Consider the following 16299-nt stretch of genomic DNA (forward strand, 5'->3'; position numbering starts at 1 on the left):
TGTCAACATAATAAAATATTGACACGCACTTTAAAACATCTTTGTAAAGATTATATACTTGTGCTATACTCGTTTACAGATTATTAACACAAACCAGATCATAGTAAACTGTAAGATACTTGATCCAGTTTCTTCCACAAGCAATGACCAAAAATATGGCAAGGAAAAAATAGAAGGGAGGAATATGTCTTGGTCAGAACACTTGAGAGGGATCCAGCAACACATCCTTAAATAAACAGACACCAAAAACAAATGATAAGACAACTGGGCTATGAGACAGAGATTACATGTTTAATGTTACTGGTTTAGCATAAAGAAATTGTTTATTTTTAAAAAGGTGTTGCTACTGGGATCAAGTCTACAGAAAGTGTGTATCTTTAAGAGATGTATAGTGTACTACTTACAGGTTAAATGGCATGTCTGGAATTTACTTCATAAGTTAGGAATTATACAACAAAGTGATGTGGGCAGGAGACACAGATACTTCTGACCCCAGATGACATGGGATGGTGATATATTTCTTCTATTTTATACTGCTTTATACTTATCCCCAAAACTTACAATGTTTAATTAAGATTCAAAAAGTAATTTTGAATTATTTTTACAAAATATAAGGTTTATTATATTTTTGTCAGTTCTAAGAAGATCATAATAAAATGTTAGATACCCACAGAAGGAACAGCCTGTTTTACAAAGTATGTCAAATCAGGAGCAATTACAAGTCCTTAATCTGAACAGAGTCCCAGGAAATGGAGCAGTAGGAGTGAGAAAGAAAAAAATAAAGAAACTTTGGTGTGATGCTTTTGACTCTATTTTCTGTTGGCGACATGGGGGAATTGCTGTTGCATCCAAAAGTCAGAATCAGAGCCCTGCTTCCCCTGTCCTCACTTTTATAGTATCAAATAATTCTAGGAAACATATTGCCACCACCAGTGTTCGCTTGATTTCATCAACAGCCTCAAAACTCAACATTTAGGACAAAAGGGAAGTAAGTCTGGTCTTGGTCCAGACTGGGTCCTGGCTACAGCATCCCCACAAAAGCATGCGTTTATCTCTGGGGAAGGCCAACTGTGGAAATGAGATGCATCAAACAGGTTTCGATCATCTCCAGAATGATCTTCAAAGGGGAATAAAAGGTGGCTGTCTGTGTAGATGAAAAGGAAAACCATACACGGGTAATTTATGAAAACGTCATCCCAAGGAGAAAAATGTTCATAGTAACACAATTACTTTCAAACAGAGACATTTCAAAGGCAATGTCCTTCTCTGAGACACTCTGAGGATATCTAGACAGACAGACTCTCAGCCCGTTACACAGAGAACAGCTCATTTTCTCTTCTGCTTAGAAGCCAAAGCTCTCAGCTGTCACTGTCCATTCTTGCCAAGGGGCACTACCTATCTGTGTGTTGCGGGGGACACCCACAGGGCTCAGACTTCATCCTGGGACTGATGACGACTCTCAACAAGAAAGGGATCATGTCCAGGCAGGGGACACTATTCACACTTGATGCACAGTGTGAATGCCATACTTGCTGAGTCATATTTGTCATCCTCCAGAGCCAATTTTTGTCAGCTTTTAGCATTTCCTGGAGAGTTGTAAGTGCTATGCATGCCTGCAGAGAGAATAATGTTATTTTTATTGGACACAGGTTCTGGGCTTGAGGGTTTGCAGAATCCACAAACTCCCTGACCCCATGAGAGTATAGCTGCAGGGAAGTATCCTACAGAAGACCCAGCACTTCACCTGCATTCTGGAAGGACTCATGGCCTGAGAATAAAATGAGCAAAAACCCTACAGTGAGCCACTAATACAGAGGTTCCGGACATATTTCTTAGTACAGCATTTCAGAAATCAACCAGAACCATTTGGGGGAAGGAGTATAGGACAATTTTATAACAGTTTTGAGCTCTCATTGCAGAGAAGACTCCAGCAATAGATCCAAAATCAGGCAACAACACAACTGAGAGTATATGTAAACTTCAAACAGCAGAGGGGCAGAATAAGGGCCTGGCGAATCAATGCAACCTGCCTGACCCAGTAAGATTTCACCTGGTACCCTATTGTAGAGACAAGTCAGAGAGCAGACACAGAACAAGGTTCCATTAAACACACCAGGTTTTGGTTTTTTTTTTTTCTTTTTGGTTTGTTTGTTTGTTTTTTGCTTTTTGGGTCACACCTGGCGATGGCAGGGTGTGTAACAGGGGTTACTCCTGGCTCTGCACTCCGGAATTAATTCCTGGCGGTGCTCAGGGGACTATATGGAATGCTGGGATTCAAACCCAGATTGGCTGTGTGCAAGGCAAATGCCCTACCCGCTGTGCTATCGCTCCAGCCCCAACATGCCAGTTTTAAGAGCAGACATCAGCCTAAGTCACTGGCATCTCATCTTTTATATCAGACCCTTCTACTCAATTCAAAATATCCAGGCTATCAGCAATAGTATGGCAGTAAGGCTGTACTATTGCAGGCAGCCAACCTCGGTTCAATCCCTGGCAACCCGATGGTCCACCAAGTACACCAGGAGTGATTCCTGAGTGCAGAGCCTAGAGCAACCCCTGAGAATTGCCTAGTGTGGCCCCCAAAACAAACCGAAACAAAACAAAGAACAACTAAAAACAAAAAAACATCAGGTGGGGGTAGGGTGTTGCACAGCAAGTCAACTTGCACATGGGGGGACAAGCGCATCAGCAGCCTGATGGTGCCTTCAGGCTTCCTGATACCCCAAAATTACCGGTGTCCCTGTGGCCAGACCCCAACAACTTGGGACCAAGTTTCCTAAGAAACTAAACAGCCAAAAGTTAGGTATGTAGGAGTCACACCCACAAACCACCTCCCACTCAGCTATGCTAGCTCATTTATCAGCCTTGCTTCAGAGACCCATAGACAAAACTTGAAAGAGATCAAAAGCAGGCCATTTAAGTGCATTAATGGCCATGATTTAGAGACTCACAAATGATTATCAAAGGAGAGCAGCACCCTACAGAGATGTCTCCCCACCCCGCACCAGGCAGATTTCAGTGGGGCACCTGGGGGGGGGGGCAGGTGTGTCCCCCCCACCTGCCCCAAATGAACCCTGGCAGCAGCAAAGCTCCAGAACCTAATCACCGCCACGCTCATGGCTGGCCTTCACAGGCTCATTCCAAGTACCCCATGCATAAGAATAAAACCGCTGAAAAACCCAGGTATACTGGACCAGTGACTGAAAACTCCAGGCCTCACGGAGTTGGGGATGGGCAACCTCTCCCCATCTCCCTGCCCTTCCGGTTTCCTGGCAGTCATGCCCACAAACTGCTTCTGGGTGCCATTTAAGCACATTAACGGCTGTGATTCAGAGACTCACTAATGAATCTCTCGAGAGCAGCATGCCACAGAGATGCCTCTGGACTCCAGGTATTTAAAAATTTTAGAATTCCAGGAGCACACGGCCACTTTTGCAGCCGCGTGACACCTCATACTATCCATGGCAAACAATACAAAATAAATTATTTAGAATCTGCCTAAGGGGCAGACTGGGGTGGAGGTGGGAAGATTCAAAGTAATGGTGGAAGGTGCAATGGTGGTGACATTGGTGTTGAAATATTGGATGTAGACAATTACTATGAATAACTTTATGAAAGGTTTTAAAATTTAAAAAAAAAAATTTAAAGTGATGCAAGTTAATGCCTGCTTCAATTAGCTTCATCAGTGGCTGAATAAACAGCAGTATTCCTACATTAGAAAACAAAAGAGAGAGAACATATTAGACTGGTAGTTTTCCGCATTTGTCAGTTTCTGCTTCCTAGCCCCCTGTGCTCTCCAGCAGGTGCTCCAGAGGAAGTGAGATCACTCTTCAAGCCCCTGACATCTCCTCCCAGGGATGGAGCTAAAGCATACAAGTGTGACCCCAGATTTATGGCTCCTATCAGCTGCTGACTTAGGCAGTGAATCAAAGCAGAGCAGCCACGCCATAACCCACCTAGCACACACCTACTTTGTTAGCGATTTAACCCTTTGTTCCTCAGGCTGGGAGAGAATACAGTGGCTAGGGCACACACCTAGCATGCGGCTGACCAAGTTTGGGTTTCTCCTCACTCTGACCTCAGTATTGTGTGTGTGGCTTTGGAGGCCCCCAGCATCGCCAGGATAGACACCAGGCTCCTTCCAGAACCAGAGAGCCCAAGAAGCCACATTGTACTTAACTGCTGGCTTGGTTGGCTTAGAACTGTGGCTGGGTGCCCCCAAGCTCCTACGCACAGCTTAATCCTCTCATAATCCTCTCTTCTTCAGAGCAAAATGAATTAAAACCTGATTCAAGTTACCAAGTCAGTTTTGTGTTCAGCAGGCCTGCAAAGTCGTCCTGTTTGCAAAAGTATCATGGGAATGCCCAGGTGAAGGAGTATTCTGGGAGTAACACCAAACGTGGCATTGCAGAAGTGTGAACTCAGTTCCCACTTAGAGGCTCAAACACAGCACCCAGCCCTGATCATCTCATCAGAGAACAGCACCACAAACACAGCTTCTCACACTCACCCTCTTCCGTTACAGATTTCCACTCCTGCTTTAATAATTCGACATTCTCTGTGTAGGAGGCGGCAGAGAAGCGGGACAGGTGGCAGGGACACCAACTGCCAGCTGCATTTTGCTAGAGACTATATCCACAGAAAATGAGGAACCTCATAATTTTTGTTAAAATTTTTTCTCGTGTAAAGGATTCCTCTTTTTACTGATAGGGCAAATGAAGACAAGAGGAGAGAAGTGCCACATTTAAACTCACAGAGGTAGCCTGTTGTTGGCAGAATGAAGACTACCACACAAATGACTTGGTCTGTCTTAGATACAATGTCCCCTGCACCAGATGCTCCCACCAACTGCTTATTTATGGAATCACAGCTATTGCTTTTCTGGTAACATCTCACAGATGTTGCCTTCTTCCATCCAATTTTTCTTGCTCTTTTCCAAAGTCCTGCATATTTTTGCCTACTACAATTTTTCTTCTTAAAAAAAAGGAAATATTCTTTCAACCTAATTTTATGTGATCCTGATTAATTAATTTTGCATTTGCTACCATTTTTCTTGAGAGAAAAGAGACATTTTGTTGACTGGGGGGGAAAAGCAGTCATCTGAATTAGCACTGACTTAATGGAATTATGACAAATGCAGTCATTCCAAATCCTTAGTACAGCATCTGAAAAAAAGGAGGAGATAACAGGGAAGGGAAAACAAGAGGAAGAGAAACAAAGACAGAGACAGAAACAAAGAAGAAGCTTATAAAGTGTATTAATCTAAAGAAATAGACTGTTAGTCTATAGGCCCTTTTTTTTTTCATTCAAACTACATTTCTCGTTTTAAAAAAGAAACTTTTTCTTCTACAATATCATTGGGGGGATGCACACCCAGCAGTGCTCAGGGCTTACTCCTGGCTCTGTGCTGAGGGATCACTCCTGGCAGGGCTCAGGGGACCTTACATGGTGTTGTGGGGTCGTGTGCAAAGCAATCAACCTAGGCACTATACTATCACTCTGGACCCTGCTGTATCTTTTTTGTTTTTTGGTTTTGTTTTTTTTTAAGTGTAGAACCTCTTATAAAGGACAGCACTACATTTCCTTCTGCAATGCAGACTCCTGGCTCAACGAGTCTTATAAGCTAGTGGGGAAAAAAAGAGAGAGAGCAGTGTCAGTGGGCCCAGAAAGTTGTGATGTCACCACACACATCAGTTTCCTAGCAAACTGGGCCAGCTGGGTGTAAGCCATCTCAGCAGACAATTTTAACTGCTAACATGGAGTGAGTCAGGCTTACTCACAACCATATCAGCTACACTTTTCTGGCCTTTATCCAGTGATCTCTTCTTTAATAGCCCATCAACACTAAAAGTGCTTAATACTTAAAGGAATCCAGTGAATGACTAGGGAAATTTCAATAAGACATTCGTTTTTTGAAATCTTCTTGCACAGCATCACATATTCACCTCTGCCTCCTCCCAACTCCTTAGCAGGTCACCCCCCAAAGTTCTCCTTTATGTTCTTTCACTCCCTCAGTCATTTCATCCCTTTGACTAGTTTTAAATAGGCGCCTCCTATGTGCAAAGGCCTTGGGTCATAGACATCTCCCCACCACCCCTGACTTGCACAACACCTCCATAGCTCTGATGATGGACCTAATGCCCCTGCATATCACAGGGATACAGCACAGGGGACAGCAGAATAGGGAGGGGAAGGACGTTTCAAGTCATCAACAGATCTGGTTTCAGTAGAATCTTGCTGACATACACTTATGTCAGTTATTTGCCCCTTTGAATCTTAGTTGAGAAGAAACTACCTTCAAGAATGGTTGTAAATACCATTTGGACTAGCTCTTACCAAGTCACATTGGAAAACGTCAATTCTCCGTCCCATCTCTTTGCTACAAATCAGCTCCTCCTGACAATGCCCCTGTCTGCTGACGTCTCTGTTTTCAATCATCAGACTCAAAACCCTGGAGTCAACTTTGACCTTCCCCTTCCCCTCTTTCAATCAAACCCTCACCCACTCCTTCCTTTTCCTCCTCTCCTCTTTGTATACTTGAGATCATGGCTGTAGCAGACTTTCTTTGCAGTTAGGTGCACCAACCATGCACTGCTGGCTGGTCTTAAGACTGACTTACCACTTCATTTACTCTCTCAGAAGCCCCCTGATGGCCATTGGTCACTGTGTTGGAGAAGCAGGGACTCCGCACTGTAGCCTAAGGCTCCCTTACCTCTACCTGAACTCTGTCCACTACCCCAGCCACAAATCTTACTCTGAAGGCTCGAGCAGGCCCCTGTATTTTTCCTCTCCTGAACAGGATGATACATCTCCACAGTAGGACAGTGCTGGAGTGACGCAGTAGATAGCCACAGTGGATCAAAGCTCACATTCTGGAGTGCCAGTGTCTGTCTGCAGAATCCAATCTCTAGCTGCAGAATCTTCAGCAAGGCACTTACTTTCTCTGAGCCTCAGTTTTTAATCTATGAGGATTACTATTAGGTGGGAGGAAGGAACTTTTAAAAAAAAGTATATTTACAATCATTTGTGTCTGACTGTTTTCCACCACCCCATACCTCCTCCCAATTCTAAACTGCTGGTGGGAGCAAACTTTTATTCAGTGAGGTGATTGCCCCCACAAATAAATGAGCCCTCCAATACTTCTCAAAATGGAACCAATCTGGTATAATTATTTCTCTTCCTCAGACTTGGAAAAAAAACCTAACATGTTAAGAGATCTAGAAGGGTGTGAAAGATCATATTAGGTATGGCAGAGCCATCTAACAGCCTTAGACTCCAAAGTGAATCCAATACCTGTCAACAACAGGAGTCAGGCATGCTTAATAGTCCGTCTGCAAGAACAGAACAGAAAATGGTGGGTGCTTCCAAAAGTGAGACAGAAGATTCTCGAAAAACAACTCTGATTGGAGTTCGTACCAAATTCAATCAGTTTAATCAATAGCTGAATAAATAGCAGTACTCCTACAATATATATATATGTACATATATATATTTTTTAAAAAGACACAAAAATCTTCTGGGACTAAGGACATCTTTTTTTTCTACTTTTATTTATTTATTTATTGAATCACTGAGCTACAGTTACCAAACTTTCATGTTTGAGTTTCAGTCGTACAATGATTGAACACCTATCCCTCCAACAGTGTAATTTTCTATTTTTTAATTTATTTTATTTATTTTTTAAAATTTTTTTTATTGAATCACAATGAAAAAAGTTACAAAGCTTTCAGGTTTAAGTCTCGGTCATACAATGATCCCTTTACCAGTGCACATGTTCCACCACCAAGAACCCCAGTATACCTCTCATCCCACCCACCCCCACCTGTGTGGCTAGTGATCTTCACTTTACTCTCTCTATATTTTGATTACATTCAATATTTCAACAGAAAACTCACTATTATTATTTGGAATTTTTCCCCAACAATCAAACCTGCTGAAATGGCATCATTTGATAATTTGTTTTCCAATGCTGAGAATGAAGAGTATATGAAGTCTTGGATTTGGATTTTTCGGTTTTGGATTTCTGGTATTTTAGTAATTAAGTCCAGAGAAATTTCTGCCAGAAGATGTGTCACTGCAAGCTCGTACCTTTGGTTACCGGGCTCTAAAAAATGGCGGTCGCCACGCAGCCACCATGAAAGAAAAAGCTGAGAGAGAAAAACCTTTCCTATCCTGGGCAGCATGGGATCACAGCTCAGTTCATAGTCTAGAGGCATTTCTGTAAGAAGCCACTGAGTTGGGACTAAGGATTTCTTATACCCTAGTTCTCCCTCTCAGAGAACGTGGCAAGCTTCCAAGTTTCCTGCTTGCACAGCAGAGCCTGGCAAGCCCCATGTGGTGTATTCATATGCCAAAACCAGTAACAATGCTGGGTCTCATTCCCCTGACCCTGAAAGAGCCTCCAATGTGGTACTGTTGGGAAGGACGAGTAGAGAGAGTCTTCTAAAATCTCAGGGCTAGGACAAATGGAGACGTTACTGAGACTGCTCAAGAAATTCGACGATCAACAGGATGATGATGATGATGATGATGGGACTAAGAAGAGAGTTCAAGTGCTGGAGATAGTGCTTAGGCTGGGTGAGAACCCGAGTTAGATCCCTATCACTCCACCCCTCCCTCCATACCTCTCGTAAGCATTCAGAGTGTGAGCGAGGCAGCCCTCTGCAGCACTGCATCACCAGGCTGAGCACCAAACCATCAGTGGAAGCAGTTGGGAATGACCCATGTCCCCCAAGCTCTGCGGTGGATCACCCCTATTTTAAAAATAATGCTAATTCTCATCCCTTGGTCAGCTTGTTTGCAACAAATTGGTCTGTGCCTCTCTCTCCGTGACAAGATATTCTTTTGGAGAGCTGGTGGGGAGGGAGGTTGGGTCATACTCAACAATGTTCAGGGGTTACTCCTGGGTCTGCACCCAGGAATCACTCCCGGAGGTGCTTGGGGAAACCATATATAAAGGGGGATCGAACCCAGGTTTGCCGTATGCAAGGCAAGCATCTTATCCGCTGTACTATCTCTCCAGCCCCTCCATGGCAAACTTTTAACATTCAACCCAACTGTGCAAAAAACAGATGTGGCCCAGAGCTATATTTGTTGGGAATAAGCTATATTCATAGTGTGAAATGTTAGGAAACTATCCTCTTTACAACTAGAATGAACAGAAATTAAATATGAATTAGAGGAAGGATCAACATCCAACTTTTACCAAGCAGTTTTGAAATGGAAAAAGTGCCTGATTTTAAAATAGTCAAAAGATCTAAACAGACACTTCAGAAAAGATATTCAGATGGCAAGTAAGCAAAAGGGGTTCAATCACATCATTAGGGAACTACATATCAAAACCTCGAGGGACCACTATACTTTTATTTTTTTAAGTTGTTCACTTATTACATTCAATATTCCAACACCAATTCCACCATCATTACGCCTTCCCACAATCAATATTTCTAATTCTCCCCACCACCACCCAAGAATACTCCAATAGCAGGCCCCCTAAATAATTTATTTTGTCTTGTTTGCTATGAGTAACCTGCTAAAAATGACCAAAGTTTCCTTAGAAGAAAGTGTGTGAAGATTGTTGTATCTCAGCATGGAGCCATTAAGTCCTTGTATAAGAGATTTACTAACATGCTGTTAAAAAGTTGAACCGTGTGTGTGTGTGTGTGTGTGTGTGTGTGTGAGTGTGTGAGTGTGTGCATATATATATATATACATATATATATGTATATTTAAATCAAGGTCTGATGCCTTCTACTTTATACTCCATTCAATGTGGTGTGCTACTCCTGGTATATCAGCAGTGTAGAGTATGAGAAGTCTTGTGGCCACATTCACACCTGTGTACCCTAGAAATTTTAAATCTTTAAATAGGTTGATACAGCTGGAGTTAACTTTTTACCTGGATGGTGACTTTGGGGTCTGGAAGCATCTCTGCAGCTTGTTGTTCTCTTCTGAGATTTATTTGTGAGTCTCTGGGTCATGACCATTAATGAGCTTACATGATGCCAGAGGCAATTCATACACACTTATTAAAATAGCAAAATTTCCCCAAACTTACTGTCAAATGTTGGTGAGGAGACAGAGCTACAGAGCCGCTGTTTTACTGCTGATCAAACTGTCAAATGATCCTCACTTTGGAAGACAATTTGACAGTTTCTTATAAAGCTAGCTTACTCATCCAACACAGTCCAGCAATTATCACCTTGAGTATTTACATAAATTACTTAAAAAATTAAGTGTACTTCCTAAGACCCTGTATATCTTTACTAATAATCAGTGAACAAAAATTGGAAGCAAAAGTCCTTCAGTGGATGGCTGTAAAAGCAGGTGCAGTTCACACAATGGAAGATTACTCAATACAAAAACAAAACAGGCTATCAAGTCATGAAAAGTTAAAAGAAATTTAAACCTCTAAGTGCAAGAATTCAATCTGAAAAGAGTTTAATTTGTACGATCTCAACTATAGGACACTCCAAAGAAGACAAAGCTATGGAGATAGTGAAAGTATTGGTGGTTCCCCAAAGATGAGGAGAAAAAGTATTAGGTGGAGTTGAGGATTTTTGGGGCCCTGGCAGTGTCCTATACTGTTGTCAATGTTGCTATAGATCCTATATATTTGTCAAAACATATAGAATGTTTTGAGGTCCTTTGAGAGTACTGTCAGGGCTTTGAGGTTAAAGGGGAAAGAAGGCTCAGTCATCTTCAGAAGAAGGGTTCAATCTTGTAGCAGGTAAAAGCTATATTCCACTGAGTTTACTGATATTTCTGCCATTGTCATTAATGCATTAATACACTGAGACCAAATCCAGACACCAGAGAAATCCTGCTAGTCTCTCAGGCATAAAAGCAATGCATTATCTTCCTCACAGCAGTCTTCTTTTTACTCCCAACCCTCTCTGCTGCAGCAGAAAATCTGATTTTCTAAGATGTGCAGTGAAAGAACTTTCCTGGGAGATATGGTAGACAGTAAACTAGACAGCAAAAACTCCACCAAGCCAGGCACTCTCTACAAAATGCCAGAATCACTTAGCACTGATATTAAGCAAGATCGTAAAATCCAGTAATACACGATTTGCTCTAGTCTATATCTCAGAGGTACCTCTTTTTTAAAGACACCAGAAAAAGTATTGAAGTTAATGAAAAAAATTATCATTCTAGTTCCCTCTACAAAAACTGTCAAGATACAAATCATGTTTCATTGCTACATTTTTGCATGGTGAGCCTTGAACAATTAGTTACCAACACGTAATTCCTGAAAGTTCTATATGCCAGCTAGTGTTCTGGACAGACAGCCCCTGATATGTGTGGGGAATAAGGAAATACTTTAACACGCTTTGGGATTTACTCAAACTTACTTTTATTAAGACATTGAGCCCTGAGAATTTCAGGCTCTGCAGATTACAGGAGAGGGTGAGTAGGGCCTGGAGTAGTAAAAGAAGGTGATCCAGAAAGTAACTTTCTTGATACTTGGCCTGTATGGAGGAACAGAGCGAAGTTGGATAGTGTGGAGAAATAGACAAAGGTTTCTTCAAGGTAAATTGTGTTGCGCCCCAAATTTTAGGAATTCTGAAACAAGTCACTCTAGCTGATGGCCATGGAAGTTCAAGATCATAAAAATAATGAATCTAGGAGCCTGAGAGATAGTACAGTAAGCAGGGCACTTGTCCTGCATTGCAGCCAACCTGAATTCCATCCTCAACACCCCACAGTCCCTCAAGCACCACCAGGAGTGATCTTTGAGCCAGGAGTAAGCCCTGAGCACCACCGGGTGTGGCCTAAAATCCAAGTAATAATAGTAATGAATTTATTACAATAAACAAATATAATCAAGAACCTCTCTGAAATGAGTTCCAATAGGATAAACTCAGAATCCTGACAGTGCTCTTTGTAAGAAATATGGAAATCCAAGAAGAAAAATTAATGAAACCCAGCAGTCTTCTTCCAAGGAAAGCAAAGATGCCGTTCTGAACTGGCTTGGAAGTCAACAGGTGTGAATCCCAGTCCAACTTCAGCTCAGAAACCGGAACTCCAACAAGTGTTACTTTCCCTAACTTTCATCACTTTTAGAACAGGGATAATATGTAAGCTATCAGACAGGTAACAAACATAAACTAATTTTAGTGCTGCTGTATAGATGTGCAAAATACAGAAATCGTCATTTGTAAGAAGCTTGGTACATCATCCATTTTATGGGTGATGGGCGACAAAACTGTAATTTCTTGGAGGAATGTCTATTTCATTCTTCTGATCTATTTCACACTTCTAATCCTTATGCTGCCTAGGCTCCAAAACTCAAGGCTACATGGATGCCAGTGGCTTCACTGCAAGCATCAGTGTACCCATGCTACTTTCTAGGAAGTATATGCACCTTTATGATGGAAACAACCACCTTATTGGCTCAGGAAGATGACAAAAGTCAATGATGATCTACTTGGGATTAACCTTTTATATTACCCTACCTGGACCATTTGAAAAAGGAGGTTGGCAAAGGTCTAATGATCAACAATGTTTCTTTCCCCCTTTCCTCTTTGTTGTTGCTTCTGAAATAATCAGGGCTGTAACACACACTCTAATTGTTCTCACATACCTTGTCATGGTGTTCATTGGGGGTTTTACACTTTTAGTTATGGTGTCTTAGTTATAAAACTCATCTTCATTTTGCATAAGGATGTGCACTTGGTTTTGGTGCTTGAAAGCTTTTCAATGAGGTATACCAGGGATCACAGTTTGCTCTGGCAATGTGGGTCCCAAATAACAGAGTCAAAGAGATGACACTCAGATGAGTGGAGTTGGGGATCAAACTCTGGACTTCACTCTTATAAGACGGACACTCTACCACCGGGCTATATTTCTGGGCCCAGTAAACCTTTCCCCTGCCCCTTAGTTCTGGTTTTTGATTTGGGGGCCATACCCTGTTTTCAGGAGTGACCCCTGGCGGTGTTCAGGGAACCATGTGTGGTGCAAAGGATTTGAACCAGAGTCAGCCACAAGGAAGGCAAGACGCAAGACATCTTACCTATTGTACTATCTCCCAACAAACTTTTATTGACTGTTTGAAGGAGACATACAAATACAAGAATATTTGGTGCAACTGTATATAGGGAGGTGTTTTTCAACTAGGTACTGTGAAATTTACTCTGAGGGAATCCAAATGCAATAGGAAAAGTTTCAATTTCTCATGCATTAGATGTTTTAGATTTACAATTGTAAAGAATCCTGGCAGGTTATAAGAATGCCCTTAACCCCACTTTTATACAAAAAAAAAAAAATAAAGACATAAGTGTTCTTTCAATTCTCATAGTTCCTTTACTTATTCATTTTCTTCAAATAAATATCCTTAGTTTATTTGAGAACCATTTCTGGATGTAACTAATGGGGAAAACAATGTAACACTGGAGGGAAAACAATGCCCTGAAGTTTACAGATTAAAGAGAAGAGAGATGAGTAAATATCAACCACAAAGTAGGCCAGAGATATATGTGGCTGGAAGGTCACCAAGTACCTAAGGAAGAGGCTTATTTTTGAATGAAAGGTCTAGGAAGAAATCTACAAGGAAGCAACATCAGCTGGGCTAGGGTTGGGAAAAACAGTATCCCTAAATCATGAAGTTCAAACTAAAGGAGACATACAAATACAAGAATATTTGGTGCAACTGTATATAGGGAGGTGTTTTCTACAAAAAATGGTAACATGGAATGGTGGAGGTAAATTGAGGAGGTAAGCAGATACTAAATGGTTAAGGGTAATGTTAATCCACAGTAACACTGGACTACAAAGCTCTAGACCTTCTAGAACTTAGTAGCATTCTGCTTTTATTTTCTTTCCTGCTCACACCATCTCAATGGATAATATCTTTCTCATTTTATTGGTTTATTGTCTGTTTTGCTATGGCAGGTAGCTTGATTTCCCATTCATTATTTCATGATCTTGGTTCACTCTGGTGCCATCTTTTTCTCTCCGGGATCCACTTGAAGTTGCATCTATCCAATACCTGCCAGCGGCAGTCTCCAACACACACACACACACACACACACACACACACACATACACACGAACACAAACACAAACACACCCCACTCCACTAGTACATTTCAATGAGAAATCATTTTCTGAACTCACAAAGTGTTTTTCCTTTATGTCACTATCCCCATGCCTTCAATTAAGTCTGGACCATTGGGATTTTCCTCCCACTCAATTCGTCTCTCACTTCACATGCTTTCTCTCTCCTAGAAAATGTTTTTCTCTCCTAGGGGCAAATGTTTTGTTACTCTCTGCAGCCTTTTATATAGGAGACAGTGTTCTGTGCCCAAAAACATTCTTAATATCATCTTGGATGCTCCTGTCTCGCCACCCAAGTGACATTTTGGTTCATATGGCTCTTAAAATGTATTCCACATGAACCCATATGCCAGCTTGTTAAGAAAAGGAAGTCACTTGGCAGCAACACATGACAAGGTGGGGAGATGAAGGGAAAGAAACAGACCTCTTAGGCAAGTAGCACTTGGGTTGTGTTCAAAGCTGCCCACTCATCCATCACTGCTCCTTAACGACTATTAACATGTGAGCCATTAGCCAACCTCCTTTACCACAGCTTTGGTCCCACAGGAGCATGATTGGGGTGGGGGGGGTAGGGGTGGCCCGAGGGGAAGGACTTAGCATACTGTCACCCAACACATAAGGGACAAATAGGTCCCCTGTAAGGGCAGGGCACAACCTCACCACATGGAATCCGGCCTGGTGCTCATGCAGCAAGGGTGGCTGATTCATACTGGAGGAGAGGAAAGCAGTTAGAAAAACTAAAAGGAAACCCGTGGAAAGTCCCAGAGAAGTGAGAACACGACTGTCGATGACTATTGGTCACAGACACACTGGCCAAGCGGCCACTCAGCGCCGCCGCGGTGGCCAGTGCCCTGCTCTTATCCCCGCTTCTCCTCGCCTACAAACACGCACTCGCCCCACGCCTCCGTTCACAATCCCGAGCCTCAGCCTTCTCCCTGGGTGAAGGTGCCAATTTGGCCCCAACACGCACTCCCGGGCAGATGTGGGCATCTGGGGATGCGCGCCGTGCAGGCGGCCAGCCGCAGCCCCTCTCCACCCACCCACTCTTATTGTGCCATTCGCCCAGGCTGACGGCAGCCCAAGCCGCCGACAGGACTCGGGGTAGACTGGATGGGGGAGGGAAAAGGAGGTAGATATTCAACTAGGAGTCCAGTGACCTGCCGTCCCTCCTCGGAGCCCCCCACGCCCACCCCAACAGCCCCGAGCGCAGCGGGGCGCGGACACAGAGGGTCGCGGTCCGCAGCTGCAACACAAAGCCCGTCACCTTCTTCTCGCCTTCCAAGCTCCTCCCTGGGTTTTTCTGAGGGTCTCGGATGCCCCCTACGGTGGTCGGCGGGACGGTCCGGCTCAGTCTCGCCGCGCTACCTCGTCCTCCCCGCCCTTCGCCACCGACGCCCACGGGGGGCTCATCCAGGCCGCCAGGGCATCCCCGGAGCCTCGGCCTCCGCGCCCTGGACGCGCGGACCTCGGGCCAGTCTACGAGGCACTTGGCCCCGCGGTCCCGCCACCCGCTCTCGGGCACACACCGCATCCCCTCAGCGTCCGAGGACGGTCCCGATCGTGCCATCCCGAACGCGTGGGGAAAGCAGGCCGGCCCGATCCTTACCTGCGCGCGCGGGCGCGGCCCGGAGCCGGGACCCGCGCGCCCGGGTCGGAACCCCGCGCCGCAGCGCGTCTGTCCTCGGTGCTGCGGCGGCGGCGGCGGCGGCAGCGGGTAGGGCTGGCGGACTGGCTGGCTGCCCAGCAGGCTCCTCACTGGGGCTTCCTGTGGGGCTGGACAAAGGACATTTCCTGGGAGGAGCAGGGAAATGTTCCCAGCATGCCCCAATTTGTAGTTCCCAGGAACTTCCTGCCACTGCTGCCGCGGGCACCGGGGCTGCAGCTCTGGCTGGGCTAGAACCCAGGTACCCCCTTCCCTAAGCGCCCCCGGCCGGGGCGCGCAGCTGAGGATGCCCGGGCCCCGCCCCGCGTGATGGCAGAGTGCGCCTCTAGGGGCGCAGAGGTGTCTGCCCGGTGCGCGCACCCGAGGCTGGGGTCCCTAACTGGGGGTTCCTAACTAGGGGCCTGGGGGCTGCTGTCGCTTATGCTGGGGAATGCTTCGCTGGGGTGGCGGCTGAAAAATCTTTTCTCTAGAAAGGAGGCGGTTTGGGTTGAGTTCGTGTTGGGCTGCCTTGATTTTTGAAATAGGGGGTGGTTTTCTTTTTTCCTTTTTCTCTTTTAAGCAGCCGGGGTGCTGCTGGA

General features: G+C 44.2%; 1 protein-coding gene across 1 annotated transcript in view; it reads right to left on the reverse strand.

Annotated features, from left to right (window-relative positions):
* ZNF697 (zinc finger protein 697) overlaps window positions 1-15796 on the reverse strand; it is a 30905-nt gene extending 15109 nt beyond the window's left edge. Inside the window, exon 1 of the mRNA XM_055130487.1 lies at window positions 15665-15796. The gene's annotated coding sequence lies outside the window, so the exon portion shown is untranslated. The remainder of the gene's footprint in view (window positions 1-15664) is intronic.
* Window positions 15797-16299: the final 503 nt, after the last annotated feature.

The sequence above is a fragment of the Sorex araneus genome, chromosome 3, assembly GCF_027595985.1.
Source record: "Sorex araneus isolate mSorAra2 chromosome 3, mSorAra2.pri, whole genome shotgun sequence".
Lineage (NCBI taxonomy): Eukaryota > Metazoa > Chordata > Mammalia > Eulipotyphla > Soricidae > Sorex > Sorex araneus.